The sequence below is a fragment of the Ctenopharyngodon idella genome, chromosome 12 (genome assembly GCF_019924925.1).
Source record: "Ctenopharyngodon idella isolate HZGC_01 chromosome 12, HZGC01, whole genome shotgun sequence".
Lineage (NCBI taxonomy): Eukaryota > Metazoa > Chordata > Actinopteri > Cypriniformes > Xenocyprididae > Ctenopharyngodon > Ctenopharyngodon idella.
The window spans coordinates 8,308,574-8,327,022 of record NC_067231.1 but is presented as its reverse complement, the minus strand read 5'-3'; the positions used below and the strand labels follow the sequence as shown (position 1 = coordinate 8,327,022).

At 36.4% G+C, this 18,449-nt stretch overlaps 1 protein-coding gene across 8 annotated transcripts in view; it reads left to right on the top strand.

Moving 5' to 3' along the window:
- The first annotated feature begins 1,326 nt into the window (after positions 1 to 1,326).
- plekha1b (pleckstrin homology domain containing, family A (phosphoinositide binding specific) member 1b) overlaps positions 1,327 to 18,449 on the top strand; it is a 58,089-nt gene continuing 40,966 nt past the window's right edge. For 7 of the 8 annotated variants that reach the window (XR_007932947.1, XM_051914875.1, XM_051914878.1 and 4 more), the window contains exon 1: positions 6,965 to 7,108. The gene's annotated coding sequence lies outside the window, so the exon portion shown is untranslated. Of the gene's footprint in view, positions 1,563 to 6,964; positions 7,109 to 18,449 lie in introns of those variants that run through there. The other variant, XM_051914876.1, reaches the window with a different exon arrangement.

Below are 18,449 nucleotides of genomic sequence, written 5' to 3'. Positions count from 1 at the left end.
TAACAGAATAAAAAAAAAAAATAAATAAAAAAAAAAAGAATACAAACACTGCTGGATATTTTTATTCGATTTCCAACGAAAGAGAGAAGAAAAGAAACAAAAGAAAAGAAAAAAAAATTCATGCAGAGTACCTCTAATTTATTAATAAAAAGTTTCCTCAGTACTGCAATAAATTGAAAGCAGAAATGTATACAGACCTAAAAATGTAGATCTTGAACTTACTAGCTGATATAATATGTATATTTTTTTTGCTTTTTGTTCAGATTTTTATCTCTGCATATATTTTTTTTTGAGTAGTTATTCATTTTATTTTTACATTTATATCTTTTGCACAGTTTACAAATCCTACTATAAGGTTTAGCTCATGAATATTAATTAGTTCATGCTGACATCACTAGGTAACATTCCTGGAGCATCTAGTCATGTTTCTTTATTAAACCGAGCCTTTGCTGCAGTTAGATTGACAATTCGGAAGCTGACTAACGGCCACCATATTCCTATGCCTGCATTCAGCCAATCAATTAGGACTGTGTCAGGGAATTTAATTAATATTCATTAACAAAACCTTCACCTTAGTAGGACTGACAAATTTGCGAGTTTCAGACTCCAATGTTGGATGGCAAAATAACCTTATAAAATTCATAAACTAGACAGTTGAGGCTGTGAAAAGCTCTGCAGTTTGATCACTGGTCAATTTTGGCAAAATTGAAGCAAAATTGCATTGTGGGATACAATATGTTGCCCAGTGTGTTATGGAAGAAGCTCATCCAGGTATTTCATGCACGCAGAAAATTATCCTGTATTATTTGCACATTATACATGCTATCACGGTAACACTTTAGTATGGGGAACAATTCTCACTTTTAGCTAGTTGCTTATTAGCTTGCATATTGGCTGTTTATTATACTTATAAAGCATATATTAATGCCTTATTCTGCATGACCATATTCTACATCCCTAAATCCTACAACAACTACATAACTATTAATAAGCAGTAAATTAAGAGTTTATTGAGGCAAAAGTCATTGTTAATAGTGAATGTGTTCCCCATACCAAAGTTTTTCCGCTATCAACTCCAATCTCTGAAAGTTACTCTAATATTGAAAAAAAAAAAAAAAAAAACTTTCTTCTTCTTTTGCTGGAAGCAGTTATTGCATCATTAGCTGTTGTTTTTAAAGCTCATTTCTTATGCCTAGATCTGACAGACTGGCCACGTCAACACTGTGGGCTGCCGTCATTTGGCTCATGCAACCTCAAAATAGTTTCCCTCCGCTTGAAATGTGCTGCAGTGCTATTGTTTTCAGGGGCTGCGAATTGAGGGAAGAGGAAGCATGCTTTGCGTGGTGTGCTCTGTGTTTTCACATGGGCAAACTGCCATTGAGGAAACAATGCTATCCTGATCACAATACATGCTGGAAAATGCTCAGTGGAGCAGTGCGGATATACAGCAGCCATCCACAGACTACTTACACGACTCCTTCACCCGCTGCATGCTTTAAATAAAGCTGCTCTGCTGCTTTGACCCGCAACTGACTTCCCCTGACCCACATTTTAATTCGAAAGTGAGTATGAGAAAGCAGAAAAACCTTCGATTTTAAAGGGGTCCTATTATACTTTTTTACATGTTCAATTTTCTTTAGTGTGTAATGTTGCTGTTTGAGCATGAAAAAGCACAAAGTCCACTCCAAAGGCAATTATTTTCTATATCAGTAAGTGTTTCTGAACTCCCTGAAATGCTTAGATTGTGGTCTTGAGTTTTCGTCCGGGAACGTACACGTCACATTACTACTCATTTAAATAATAAATGGGGGCCTGGTTGAGTTGTGTTAGTAGTGTGTTGAAACTCATGGTTATGGTAAGGTGTGTGACATTTCTGAAACACACTCAAAGCGGTTGTCCAATCACAACACACTGGTCCAGATCAGAGTACATTGTGTTTTTCGAAAAGGAGGGGCTTCATAGAGATACGAACTAAAGAGGGCAGTGTTGCCAAGTCTGCGGTTTTCCTGTGGAATTGGGCTACTTTTTTAACACCGCTGCTGCAGGTTGTTTTTCATGTCCGCGGGTTGAAGCGACCCCAAATAACATGATATTTAGCCCCCAGAATGTGATTTTTACCGAAACGTGATTGGGCTAGTTTTGAGTAGCAATTGGGCGGGTTTTGTTGTAAAAACCTGGCAACCCTGAAAGAGGGGAGCGTTTCCCGAAAGCATTGTTAGCCAACTATGGTCGAAGTTCCATCATTACTAACATAGTTCCAACAAGCATTTGCAAACAGCATCGCAAACTGTGGTTGGAACTACAGCTCTCGAGCTGTGGTTAGAGGCATAGTTTCTTGTTAAATGACATGTGGACTTACAAAGATTTTGCTCTTGGGCACAATAAGTAAGTTTACATGTAGTACATGGTATATCTTTCATTCTGTTTAAATATATACGCATTTTATTTAATGTATTTAAGCATGCCAAAAATCGTTTTTGAAGAGTTCATTTGTGTGTTAAATGTGCAAGGGAATTCCGGAGTATGACGTATGAAGGAACACACAATGAATCAAACATCAAGTAAAGTGAAATAATGGAACAAAAACAGTGATGTAGTCATTAGGTGCTATTCGAAGATCTCAAATAGATTAATTAGCAGAAGTTATTACTCATCCACCTGCATGTGACAACATTAATGACAGTAGTTCAAACAAGCGTGCCACACTAGTCCTGAAAAGTGAAGTGTCTCGATTGCCCCCAGGTGGCTGGAAGCAGTATAGGTCATAAACCCTGCCCTCTCCTTGTATTAATATGCAAATGAAACAAACAAAATGATATAATATTCTTTGTGGGGTTCATTAATGGTGATAAATAATTCGGCAGAACAGATGTTGTAGGCTACCTGCAGAGATTTGCATCCACCTCTTTTCTCAGCATAAATGACTGTTACCTCCCGTGAGATGCATGCAGAACTCGCCATAATGGGACGTTCTAAAACGTTTAACGTGAAAACCAAACTTAGTAAACACCTAATAAAGCATACTATGAAAAGCAGATGAGCCCATAATATGAACGCAACACGTTTAATTAAGCATTTTCCTCCCATAAAGAAAAAGCTTAACTTGGCTTAGCCTAATGTACTAAGACAGTGACATTAAAAGACCAAACTTAGTAAACACTAAAGCATGCTATACAGAAACATTGGTTTGTGCAGAATTTGATCTTTTAATATCGCTTAGTAGACTACATTAAGCAATGTTAAGCTTTTTCTTTATAACGGTTTTCTATGGGAGGAAAACACAACATGTAATTAAATGAATTGCGTTCATATTCTGGGCTCAACCGCTTTTCTGTACATATTATGGTTTATTAGTATTATGTTTACTGAGTTTGGTCTGTTAATATTACTGTCTTAGTACATTAAGCCACGTTAAGCATTTTTCCGGCATAAGACTCCTTAGCGGTTTTGCCCCCTGAATGCGTGCGCATCCAGTATTGTTTGTATCAAAGTCCCTTTAAGACAAGTCATTTCACTCGGCGGCCATCTTTGAAACGCCTCTCCGGCATGCCAAGTGCAGCTCCTATCTTTTTGAATGGGGAAACATCAAATTCTCCAAAGCTGTTTGCCAAGCTTTCGATTAAATTTCATATTTGAAATCACCAATGAAATCTGACAACAACTGTCTCATAAATTTTGTTTCTAAACACTCAAATCATGACAAAAAAATTGTATTTTTCAGGCTGGATCAAGCTAATGCGCATGCGCAGTCCTAAATGCGCGTCTCTTGTCTCGGAGGCTCGCGTCTGGCTGCTTCTATAGAAACCGGAGCTTCTAACGGCCGCTGCAGTGACGCGATGACTTTACCAATCGGCGATTGGCTCTTATTTAGAAAGCGGGACTTATTCCGTCATATTGCGTGTTGCACTTTCTCCCATTCAAAACAATAGGAGTGACACGTCTTGTGTTATTCAATAGTCTTTGTTTGTATACAAGAAACCCGGGACGTGAGACAAACTAAACAATTTAATTACACTTCAAATATCTTTTTTTTTTTTCCTCAAAAAGATAATTTCTGTCATTTTAGGCTGTTTTTATCATGCTGGTTTTAGTTCAAGTGTTCGTTCTTTAAAAAAGTTTGGTTTTAGTTAGTTATTTGATGCTATAAAAATGGGGGTGTAGCGTCAAGATTGACAGCTGAGGTTGACAGCTTCACTGAGTGAAATAGTCACTGAGGCGCCAACAGGCTTTTTTTCTGGATCTTCGCGAGGCGATTGGAGCTTTAACTTTAATTTATACATTTCCATAACTGTTTATTTCACACCAACATAATAAGTTGTTCTGAGTTTGGGCGGGACATTGATATCGCGGGTCCACTTCGTGCTCACTACTGTGCAGACTCGGGCTCTAAGTTCACTATGCGCAGACTTGAGACTCAAGATGTCAGCGCCATATTGGTACACTGTTGGCTTCAGTTACTATGGAAGAGAGTGAAGGTGCGGCGTCCATCTTTTTTTTTTTTTTTTAACAGTTTATGTGTTCAAACGGCAGAGGTACGAACATGTTATATGGTTTTGGGAAACAGTTATGACTAGTTGGTTAGTCTCTGTAACAATGCACCGTACTAGTAGTTAATCAGTGAGTTACATCGTTGAATGGGAAACCTAAGAAGAGAGGTGCTGCAATAATGTAAAATATGTGAAAAATTATGTTTTTTGAAAAATCAAGCATGAAAACAATATCAAGACTTATACATAATAGGTCCCCGTTAAGAATCTTTCTTGCAGTAACTCTGTCACCAAAAAAGTTAAGAATTGTATTTTTTTTCTTTTTTCTTTTTTTTTTTTTTTTTCTAGAACACATTTCTCAATACTTACGTCACTTTTTCAAAACTCTTCACACAGTTCTCCTAACCAACTTTCAACTTGGCACAGTAGTAGCCACTTCATACATGTCTCAAATCAGCTCATTCTTCCATAACAAACTTGAATAAAACAGCAATTGGCTACATTTCTACAGTAATACCATATTGAAATATATTCTGAATCTAAAAAAACTGAACTACGATCAACACAATTAGATGTAGCTAAACACATACACAAGTCTTAGTCTTTCAATTTCATTACCATCTATACAAAAAGGGAAAACTTTGGTTACAGTAAAAAAGTATTCCTTTTAACATATTGCAGTGAATTCTAAACATCAGAGAGAGTCATTCTTGCTTTGTAAAGAAACTTTACAAAAGAAAACATGCTACATGTTGTTAGCGTTTTTGGTAACACTTTATTTTAGGGTCTTTTAACTAATTGCTTATTAGTTTGCATATTACTAGAATAGTGGCTGTTTATTAGTACTTATTAAGCACATATTAATGACTTAATCTGCATGACCTTATTCTACTTTCTTAATACTACCCAATACCTAAACTTAACAACTACCTTATCAACTATTAATGAGCAGTAAATTAGGAATTTATTGAGGGAAAAGTCGTAATTAATAGTGAATATGTGTTCCCTATACTAAAGTGTTACCGCTTTTTTTTTTTTTTTAGCTCATTGTTTTATGTTTGTTGGATGACAGTCTTTGCTATAGTGTTGTGGAAGAATAGCTTGATTTGAGACATGCAAAGTGTTTTGGTAGTTTTTGTGCATTTTGAATGTGAAATTAACTGCTGTCCCAAGCTGAAGGTTTGGAGAACTGTGGAAAGAGTTTTGAAAAAGTGACCCAAGTATTGAGAAATGTGTCCTAATGATTGTAAAAAAAAATAAAATAAAAAACTGTGAGAACGTGAGTTTACGTATTTATTTTATAAATTTAAGTAGCAACTTCATGCTCAACAGTTTGTCCATGCTACACCTTGCATTATACACTATGCATTTGCATTGTTCAAGCTATAAATGCATTAAATATTATGTATTCATTTTGTTAATAATTGCATAGACAAAAGTGTTTGGACCAGTTTTGCAGCCTGTTTAAATACTGTTTCCATTGTTTGTGTGTGTGTGTGTGTGTGTGTGTGCGTGCGCGTGTGTATCTCAATACATGTAGTCTGAATGCAGGTCACTATAACCTCTAATAACCTTTACTCAAATCTTAAATGTGCATCTGAACAATACAATGGGGATTTCCCATACTGAAACGATTTCCTTCTTCAGCCCCTTCAGTCACCTATGGCATCAGAAGGCATGAATCAAGCATACACACTTAAGATGCCTCAAAATGCTGTTTATGTACCTTTAAAAAGTACTGTGGCAGTATATTACAGATCAAAAGTTTGGAATAGTTAAGTGTTTTTGTTGTTGTTGTTATGTTTTCATAACAACAACAACAAAGAAATCATTTGAATATGTTGATTTGGTTGTCATTTATTTTCAGTTATTACTGGTTCTCTTTTATTAATAATGGTTCTTATTGTTATCATTATCAATGTTGACAACAGTTTTGCTGCTTATTATTTTTGTGGAAACCGTGATACGTTGCTCATCAGAATTTGTTTGTACTTCAGTAGAAAGTTCAATAAACAGAATTTATTTGAAATAGAAATCAACAGTTTAAAATGTTGAAATAATCATATGCTTGACTGCAATACAACAAAAAAAAAAAAAAAAAAAAAAAAAGGAATTAATAGGCTATAAGTAACCTACAGTAAGCATTTATTCTATTTATCTATTTATTTATTAATACAATTCCCATCGTCCTTTTCTCTATATCCGGAAAAGAAGAGGCCTTTTCCGCCTTCGCTCGCGAATTTGTGAATCCTACTATGGTGAAGGATCAGATCATGAATATTAATTTTATTCCCTGACATGGGCCTAATTGATTGGCTGAATGCGGATATAGAAACGTGGGCGTTAGTCTGCTGCAGCCAACTGCAGCCGAAGGCTTGGCTCATGATTTTTAATAGAGAAACATGACTGGACAGTCCAGGAAGGTTACCTAGCGACGTAAGCATGAACTAATTAACATTCATGAGCTAAACCTTGGTCATAGTAGGATTTGCAGTTCCGCTCTCCGCCCGTCAGTTGCGGGATAGGCAGACCGTCGGAAGTTTGTGGGAGATGGGCTAAAAGTCCAACGCAAGGCAGACCGAACACTGCTGCACAGGAGTTTCACAGCTGCTTATAAGTGTGTAAGTTATCTGCTCATATACTAACTAGATATAGCATATTAAACTTTGAATGTGTGTTCTTCGTTGTGTTCTAATCGGTAGTTACATATTTACTTTGGCAAAACCTATCGTTTCTATTTCAGACAACAGGTTAAATATTATTTATCGATCTGAACATGTCATGTCCTTAACATGTAAAACCACTTTTTTCTCTCTCTCAAAACGATATTATTATGTCTGAGGATATGGCATTGATGCGTTATGGCTGTACATTGCTCTTTGTGTACTGGCTGTTTGACTGTCTCTCTAAACCTAGTGCACTGCCTAACTAGACAGCATTTTTGGAAATTATATACATGAATGGAACGCAGAAACGCGCCTGTGATGCCCATAAGTGCTATATAGAGGTGCCTGGTCTGTGGTAATACCGTGGTACAGTGATGCAGTGATTGTATCAGGTGGCGTTACCATGTTACTGGTACTGAAATGCATGATATATGATACCTTGCCCAAAAAACTATGGTAGTACCATAGTACTTATTGACTATCTATCTATCTATCTATCTATCTATCTATCTGTTTAGGTATAGTGCTGTGACAGCTGTCAATCACAGTTTTAATCAACAATGCCCGCCCACTTTTTCAGCGCTCTTGGTTCTGGAAGTATTTTTTCTCATTAATTTTTCCCATTGGGATTTAAAAAAAAAAAAAAAAAAAAAAAAATCTTTGTTAAAGCGCTATAAGTCATGAACCAAACCAGCCAGCTACGAGGTGAATCACAATATTGCAAACTATCATTTGAATATTGGACAAAAGATTAAGGTACAACACTCTGTACTTAACGGCTTTAATGATGGAAAGAACTACAATTGCATGAATCTTTGCAGATGAGAAAAAAAAAGGACAAATAAAAAACTGTTGATTTAAAGATGTTTATTATACAGTATATGGAAACAACATATCATAAATTTATTGCAAAATATGCATATACATATACAAATATTGTATTATTATAGAAATATTGAGATTCAAAATGGACACTGAGTGCTTCGGAAGTTCTGTGGATGCCGACTTCTGGCGATTCTAGGATTTTTTAAATGGGGGTGCACAGGGGGGACCAAGAACCAATCAGGCGGTGCCCATGAGAAATCAGAAAAATCAACTGGAAATAAATACTGGCTTAGAAAACATTTAAGCATGATTTCCAAAATCTTGTGCAATGCCCTGTGCCCTAATACAGAGTATTAAATATGGCACTGCACAAGAGCCTAAAAATCATTTTGTATTTTGCATGGATTGGACAACACAGTTCTGTTCTACTAAATTAAAAACATCACAAAGGCATTAATTAGTCATTTAACTTGCTTTATTCTCAACACAAACATTGAATGTGTGTGTAGCCTATTATTGTAGCCTTTTTGGAAAAAGATTATTGTGCCTTTAGTCTTTAAAAGAACAGATAAATTAATATTCATCTATTTTATTTATGTGGTTGATAAGTTGCCAAAGTTACGTTAGCTAAGCTACTAGCTATATACAATAACTTGATCAGTCACATGAAAGTAATCAGACTAAATACTAAAATGCAGTGCGATATTTCAAAATATATAATTCAAAATATATCACAGTGCCATGTGTATTCTCTAGCGCAGGAGTGCCCAATCCTGTTCCTGGGGATCTACCTCTCTTGAAAAAATGTGCAGCACCAACCCTGATCAAACACACCTGAACCTGCTAATTAAGATCTGCAGGAGCACTTGATAATTACAGACAGGTGTGTTTGATCAGGTTTGGATCTGATCTCTGCAGGTAGGTAGATTTCCAGGAACAGGATTGGGCACCCCTGCTTTAGTGGCTAGCCGTCGATTGTAAACCGGTTGTACAGTTATTGTGTTCCCTCGATCGAAAGCCTATGCATTTTTCCCATAGATTTTTGGAAAATCGCAAAAAATAAGCTTGGTGTTTAACAAAGGGTTATGACACTTACACATTTTGTCTATCAAGATAATCTTTACAAGTTAACACAACATTTATACATTTTGAAGCCTAAATAAAGTCAAAAGCTAACAGTAAGCTATAAACGGACTACGGCACACCATGGTCGTGGATCAACGTCACCATCACCAAGCTTCCTCAAACTTTATTTAAAAAACAACTTTATTTAAAAACATGCTCGCTGATAATGATCTGCGCTGTGTATGAATACTTATCAACATTTTCATGAGAAATGCTGTCCAAATGTCCTGTTTGTCATGATGACGTCTAAAGTCCCCACCAAAGGAAGTAGTCCCTTTTAGCAACTTGTTAGCAACCACCCTTTTTAAGACACAATAAAGGTTTAAAAAATCACAAGCGGGTTATAACTGGTGTGTTTTATGTCGAAAATATTTAGAGGCTTTGTTAACCACAGACCTTGGACATCCAGGCTGTGCGTTTCAGGCGATGTAGCAAAAACCCATTCAAAAAACCCATAGACTTTAGGGCGATGGAACCGGAAGTCCTAAAATGCTAACTCGCTTCCGGGTTTTGCATACAAAAACACGTCATCTCTGAGGTACTCTATGTCCACTATGGTTTCGGACACCACTACAAATAATGCGCAATTTCAGACACAGCCCTTCAATTTTCTGATTGGTGGAGATTTCTTTTTCAGAATCATGGGTAATGTAGTTTCTCACCTGGATTCCCACTGTTAAACACCATTATTTATAAAATAAGTTAAAATAATGCAGGCTGAAGTGATTAACAACTATGTAACTCACAACTGTTGTAAAAAAAATAAATTCCCCTATTGAGAAAATGAATTTTTACTTCTGGAACCCAGCTGTTGCACTCTGTATTTTTTTTCTTATTATTAAATTGGATTTGCATACTGCTTTCTAAAACACATAATCACTGCTGCCATCCCTGTTCTTCTAGTAATCAAAAAGTACAATGGCAATCTCATGCTGTTTTAACCATGACGTAAACATGTACCATGATATTCCGTTATTTTTTATTTTTTATTTATTTTTTGCCATTGTCCTCCTTATTTGTCAAAAATCTGTCATTGCTGCAGTGTGTGTGCAGTAGGTTGGACTCGCATATTGCAGACCTTGATTAGATGCATTGCTTTTGTTTGGAAGCTTTCAGGTTTGAAAGAAATTGTAGAACATTCTGTCATTATTCACTAACCTTCATGTCATGTTAAACTTGTAAGCTGTACTTTTTTGGAACAAAAAACATTTCCTGAACATTTTTCATGCTGCTTTTTTACATACAACACACTTCTTGCATCCAAATATGCATACTTACTTGTTATATAGTAGTATAGTATGTCTGAATTCATAGCAATCATAAAACAGTAGGCAAAAAGTACAGATAATCTGCTACCTATGAATTGTTATTGTATGAAAAAGTGCTGTTTGACAAATTTGGATGACATAATCTCATATTTTGGTGAACTATTGTCAACTATCCCAATGTTTTCTGTTTCCAAACAGACACTCATAGGCTCTGAGTTAGGAACTGTGTGAATTGATGCATGCGTGTGTTTTTATCATCAGTGTGTTGCATACATGCCTACATCCACACCGTTTTCAGCTCTTACCCCACAGTCAAGTGCATGTACCTGCACCTACTGTTTTCTGAAAACAATCAGTTTCAAATAGAACAGCTGATTACCTTCAAGATAATATGACATTTATGTCAAAATGAATTCATTTACCAACTATGGAAGTATAAACAGTACAATTGTAACATGAGCGTTCAACACACCAGCCGACTTGTGTGATGTTATGCTCAAGGTATTTGACTCAAGTATATGTCAAACCTGTCCAGCAAGTATGTCAAGGTTATCAAATATATATCAAAGTTCCTCCAAAACACAGTGCTAAAGTAAAAACTGTCTAGTGTTGTGTTTATATAACAGTTTTATACATAAAGCAATATAGAATTTGTACACAAATGTACTGGGGTGGTGGTACCAAATTACAGTTATAGTACACTTCTGTTCAAAAGTTTTAAGATTTTTCAGTAAGGATGCATTAAATTGATCAAAAGTGTCAGTAAAGACGAGTATAATGTTACAAAAGATTTCTATTGCAAATAAACGCTGTTCTTTTGAACTTTCCATTCATCATGGTGATTAATCAAATGAATTCTGTAGGATCATGTGACACTGAAGACTGGAGTAATGGCTCCTGACAATTCAGCTTTGCCTTCACAGCAATAACTTGCTTTTTTAAAATATATATTTTTTATTGCTTTTTAGATTACACAACAAAGACAACATGTTATAACAACACAACCTTATGACATAAACACTCACATCCATTCACATATGAATAATTAACAAAAAAGGAAGAAATACACAAATACATACACCAAAAAAAAAAAAAAAAAAACTAAATAAATTAAATTAAGGCCTACTAATACAAGACACATCCAACAATACTTCTTTTCTTACATATCTTCTAATATCCCATCAAATATATCCCCATTGTTTACTTTTTCTAAGAAAATCATAAAGGCGTTCCAAGCATAAAATATTACTGTTTTACTATATTTATGATCAAATAATTGCAACCTCTGTGAGAACATAAAAAAACTGGTATTACTATGGTACACATTCAAAGAAACTCTTGTTGTACTATGGTACATGTCCATAAAACATGGTATTACCATGCTACACTAACAGAAAACCTTGGTCATATCATGGGGCAAATCCATAAAATATGGTACTTCCATGCTACCTGTTGAAAAACACTTTTTGTGGTTCATATCCAAAAACTTGGTAGTACTTTTAATTGAATAACTGGATGTCCAAAAGCTTTTGTATTATCATGGCATTTGTACAAAAACATGGTAAATATGATGATACCGTGCCCAAAACATGGTGCTTTTTGTTAATGAAATTATCAACATAGTTCTTTGCACAATACTACATTATGACCTAAAAACACCTTTACCAAAGTGCATGATTTGTAAACGAATCCACACAATCAGCTCCATATATATGGCTTTTCTGATGTAGTAAACTTGCTCGGTACCTCACCTGGTACAGCAATAAAGGAGGGAGGAATTGCCTTAAGTTGAATACTGTATATGAGCGATTCCTCGCAGTCATAGGCGTCCCGCTCCAGTGAGCCTTCCCTTCCTCCCTAAACTCCTTGATGAGTTTGCGAGATCATGGGATAAACCATTCTTGGTGTGTGTTCACGCCCTTTTAATAACTACATATGCCAAAGGGGCTTGCTGAACACGACTATACGGGGATGCCACGGGGCGAATAAGTGCTTGTGAGCTATCTCGTGCCTTCAGGATTCCCCTATTCAAGTAGGACTCAAGTGGGATGCTTGAGATAGCTGCCTAGAGGCATTGCAAAAATATGGTTGCCAGGCCGCCAAGTGAACAAACTTTCCTTTAAAGGGACTTTGGTTTATATCAGAGTGCGCATGCCTCTTTGACACAGTGTAACTTTTAACTAGTTAAAGGGAAAGTACTCTAAAAATGCATTCTAAAAATCTAAATAATTTGTAATATGGTATTTTGAAGTAGCGCTGGGTTATATGGCCAAAAATATTATCACATTTTTTTTTTTCCCATATCATACGATATCAATATTTATTCATTTATGGGGAAGGGAATGTTTTCCACATATTTGTTAGACCTTGAGAATGAAAACTTGTTTGTTTACAATTAAAGGTGCAGTAGGTGATCTGGGTAATGCTAGCGTTAGCCTGCTAGCATTGAAAGCATACGATCTCACCCTCCCTGCAAATCGCCGTCCCTCCACAACACATGAAGCACACAGCTGCTCTCAGCAAAGCGTCACAACAGAGGGTGTTAAACTACCTCAGGTCTCAAAGCACATAACATTACAATACGTAAACAACTTAGAGAGCTATCAAGAGACTTTCAACCAGTATACAAAAAATGTTTCTGTAGAGAATCACATATTGCACCTTTAAACTCCACGCAGTAGCTACCTTTTAATTTAGGACTCCATGAAATCCATTTCAGTGTGTTTTTGATGGTAGTTTTTCTCAAATGAAATGGTGAAAAGCTTGTGAAGTGACTCTTAAAGCTGCTGTGGAGATGAAGTTCATGTATTCATGTCCTCATATATTGAGATGGCAGATGCTGAAAACACTGTGAACTTCACCCGTGAATTTCACATGCTGTTTCCTCTAGATCTAGTTAATCTAGTAGATCTAGTTTGCATTTCCTTCTGTTAGTTTATATGTTTATCGTAGTAGGAACAGTTTGTGTATGTGCTGTGGACAAATCTATATCTTTCTAGCTAATATAACAGCGAATCTCACACTGTGGACCTGTCTAATGATGTGTTATTCTTCTGTTGAATCTAACCAGAGTCTAAGAGTAAGATGCATATCTAGTGACAGTGAAGAAGAAGGGAACTGTTGCATCATGTAAACTTTAGCACCTGTCTTTCTCACACAAAATTAAACCTAAACAGAAGCACAGGTAGGACCTGTGTATGTGAACTGAACTGAGCTACACGAAGACATCACTGTTTTCTCCAGAGCTGCTGTACAGATAAATGAACTAAATTAAAATCTAATGATTTTTATAATGGAAAGAATCAATACTGAACTTACATAAGCTAGACAATGACACTATTTTCTTCTAGAGCTGCTGTACAGCCAAAATTATGTTCCCTCTATCACTAAAGCTGCTTTGACACAATCTGCATTGTAAAAAGTGCTATATAAATAAAGGTAACTTGACTTGACTTGACCTGTTAACACTGTACCTGTGATGGGTTAAACCACTTTGCGCTCTCTCTTCCTCTTTAAAAGCACTGAGGCTTTCAAATCTCCACCTTCCACACATGTTTATCATGCCAGAGTTGCTCCCAACTGCTCAAACACATGGTTGGGAGTACGTGGCATGTCATTTCTGACTCCTAAACTCCTACTCCTAAACTGTAGTCCTAAGCAGTAACTCAACAAGTTTCCAGTGACAGGTAATTTGTCTCTCCACACTGATTGCAAAATATTTTGTAAAGCCACACAATCACAGTCTTATTATACAGGGCTATGAGACCAACTGCTCCACTAGTTGTTCAGATAGTCTTTTATGATAATATAGGGTTGTTGTGCACACTGCTTATCCCTCACAGATATAGTAGAAAGTGACAGGAAATTCCTTTGGAGAGAAGGGCAAGGGGATTGGACAACCATCTGTGCTCGTTGTGACGTTTTTGCCAAAAAATATATAACTTTTTCGCATGTTTTGCGGTAGTTTCAAACTGAAATGTCCAGTAAGTGGTGCTAAAAAGCATGTTCAGATTTATCTGAAACAAACTTAACTGTGCAAGCATTTTATTACATTGCTACATGTATCTTGGCAGTTTGGAAATTAAATGTCTGGGGAGTGAAGCTAAAAAGTTATTAGCATTTTAGAAAGAACATACCTCCCACACTAACCCTGGCCTCAAACAGAACCTATATTGGCGGCCTTTCATTTGGAATTTGGAATTCGTAGGCCCATTTCAAAGAAACAGTCATTGCTCTCAATGACCAGGCATTGAGGGCAAAGGAATAAAATTACAGAACAGGGATTTAATAAGAATTAAAAATACAATATAACTATGAACTTGGCTTTCCAGAGTGCTGCAAAACTTGTCAGAGATTTACAGCAATCTCATAATGTCGTGTTTGACAGTCTTTCTTGCAGCATGGTAGACCGCAGGTATAATTTTATCAACCGCAGGCGTGAGATATACAATGATTAAAAAAAAAAAAAATGAAATTATACTTTTAAATATGAAACTAAAACCATCAGTAGGTGGCAGCAAATCATTGTCTTAACGAGTGAGTCATTGAATCGTTCAGTCAATCAATACGTTCAAACCGGCTGATTAATTCAAGTACGAAGCAAGTGACTGTTTTTATGAGTCGTTGAATCACTCATTAGACCAATTTGTTCAAAAACGAAAAATGAAACATCACTGTTGCTCGGAAATGCGCATTGGCTCTACTGTGGATTTCTTTGGAATGAAATACAACAAAAACAGACAATATTCTAAAATGTAAGGCACCTAATATTAATTTCTTGTTTATTGAACTGTTGTATTAAATCTATATCACATTTGCAATTGTTTTTATATTCAGGAAAGCAGCACTCTTGCTCATGTTGCTTTGCCTAAGTATTAAAATCAAGTACTCATGCAGGGACATATCTTGAACTTTGGGGGCAAAATCCACAGATTATTATGCAAAAGAAACTTCCTCAGGGTGATACAAGACCCCACTGTGAAATGATTCTATTGATTATGTGGCTACTTGCCACATAAGTAAATAACTGAGCACAAAATAGTAATTTGGCAAATTCTATATTTTTTTTTCTTTAAAAACTTTTTTACTTGATATCACTGGTGCTCCCAACTTCAAAAAGTTAGGAGTACCAGCAAAAATTTAGGAGGATGCATCACAATGCGTAAATGAGTACACCCCCTTTGAAAAGTAACATTTTAAACAATATCTCAGTGAACACAAAAACAATTTCCAAAATGCTGACAAGACTAAGTTTTATATAACATACTTATAACATGAAAGTAAGGTTAATAATATAACTTGGAGAACAACATTTTCAGTTTTACTCAAATTAGGGTGATGCAAAAATGAGTACACCCCACTGAAAGTCTCTGGAGCAAAGCTAAATTTTAGACTACAAATGTCTAATTTAACAAGAATTCAACCACAGGTGAGTCTAATTATTCATTACACAGGTGTCCAGCAGACAGTTGACTATAAAAGGGTGTTAAAACCCCTTCCCATTTCATGCTGTCAGCAATGGCACCACATGGAAGAGAAATGTCACAAGACCTGAGAAAGAAAATAATTTCTTTACACCAGAAAGGTGAAGGCTACAAGAAGATCAGCAAAGCTTTACTTTACTGTAGCAAAAGTGGTACAAAAATTTAAAAAAGATGGAACTGCAACCATCTCATAGAGACCTCCAAGTCATCCATGGAAGTTAACACCTCAACAGGAGCATCTTCTGATGAAAAGGGTTGAAGAAAATCGGCATGCAAGTTCACTGCAGTTATCTAAAGAAGCAGAAGGCCAAACTGTGGTGACTATTTCCCGTGACACAATACGGCGTACACTGCAGAGGAATGGCATGCATGGGTGCCGTTCTCGAAAGAAGCCTCTCCTAAAGCCCAGGCACAAAAAAGCCCGCCTAGAGTTTGCCAGGGCCCATGCTGACAAAGATGAAGACTACTGGGACTCTATACTCTGGAGTGATGAGACCAAGATAAATGTTTTTGGAACTGATGGCTTCAAAACTGTATGGTGTCGCAAAGGTGAGGAATGCAAAGAAAAATGCATGGTGCCTACACTGAAACATGGTGGTGGCAGAGTCCTTATGTGGGGCTGCATGAGTGCTGCTGGTGTCGGGGAGCTGCATTTCATTGATGGCATCATGAATTCACAGATGTACTGCTCTATACTGAAAGAGAAGATGCTACCATCACTCTGTGCCCTTGGTCGTCGTGCAATTTTCCAACATGACAATGATCCTAAACACACATCTAAGGCCACTGTTGGAATTCTGAAGAAGAACAGGGTGAAAGTGATTCAGTGGCTCCTGATCTGAACCCAATCGAACACCTATGGGGAATTCTGAAGAGACAAGTTGAGCATCACTCTCCATCCAGCATCCAGTCTCTAAAAGAGGTCATTCTTGAAGAATGGAAAAAGATAAATGTTGCAAAATGTCGCCAACTTGTTCATTCCATTCCTAGAAGACTTGGTGCTGTCATTAAAAATCATGAAGGCCATACAAAGTACTAGATGTAGCAGTTTTTGTTGTGGGGTGTACTCATTTTTGCATCACCCTGATTTGGGTAAAACTGAAAAATGTGTAATCTAAGTTATATTATTAACCTTACTTTCATGTTATAAGTTAAACAGATGTTATATAAAACTTAGTCTTGTCAACATTTTGGAAATTGTTTTTGTGTTCATTGAGATATTGTTTAAAATGTTACTTTTCAAAGGGGGTGCACTCATTTACACTGAGCACTGTATATTATGTGAACAAACTCTCTGCATCAATAGTAAATGAGTCCTTGGTAAACTGAATTGCCTCTGGGGGTGTTGAAGTCGTCAAACCTTGCAGCAAGGTTTCATTGTATCTCTGCTAATTTGTTATGACAAGTTGTTTATGAAGTGTTGGAATGTGTAGCTTTTTGCAGTGGTCCAAATAGTAAAAAAAAAAAAGAAGAGGAAAAAACCCCCCCAAAAAAACAAACAAGCACATCTTAAGTGTAAATCCGTTGAGTATTGCTAAAATATCACTGACCATTTTATCCCTTCACTACAATTCCAGATTAAGGCCGTTCGAGTGATGAAAGCTGTCACTCAGAAAACAAACTTTGGCCATGAAATTCTCATCAGGCATTCAAGTTAGAAATGTCACAGCTCTCCAGTGATGGTAGCCATGGAGAAAAGCAGCATTCTCCTGTCTGAATCCAAAAAATCATTTCCATGTCTCTTGCCATTTGTCATCGTGCTGTATGAGTAACTCACTGTGCGTGGCTGACACACCTCATAGAAGCCTGTGAAACAAGTGGTGCTTTCATTAAATTAATGGTTGATGTACCATCCAAAATTCTCACATAGACACAGCTTTCCTATATTGCATCAGTGGATTCATTCACTGCTAGTGACACCTTTTGTTTGTCTAAGAGTGTCAGTATTTTGCTTCTTGTTCATTGTGTCAGACATCATTATTTTCTGAATAGATGTGATGATGTTGTTTCTGACTTTATCACAATTTCCTCTACAACAGTTAAAATCTTTCGTAGTTTTTGAGCTAGTGGAGGATTTCTTCTCTTTCTGTGAAGCATGGATCCTCAAAAAAGCTTTTTCTTGCTAGAAACATGATCTGACCATGATAGCTTGTTAGGCCTTTCACTTTATGTCAGCAAGAATCAGAGCCTGGAGGAAATTGTGTCTCAAAGTTTGAGTGCTTGGACGTAAAGTGCTTTCTCAGATTGTTCTCTCGAGTCCGGTAACACATCACTGGGCTCATTACATGGCAAACACACTGGCTTTGTGATGCTAAAAACAGATATTTTTTCAGTCTATTCTTTACTAAACTGTTGATTATTCCCCCTGTTTCTTAAAGGGTTAGTTCACTCAGAAATGAATATTTTGTCATTAATTACTCACCCCTCAAAAGACTTTTCCGTACATCTACAAAAAACACGAATGTAGATATTTTAAATGAAACCAGACAGATTTAAGTCTCTCCATTGAAACTTCATTTGAACCAAAATTTGACGCTTTAAAAAATAAATAAAGAGATAGTAAAAGTAATCCATATGAATCCAGTGGTTCAATCC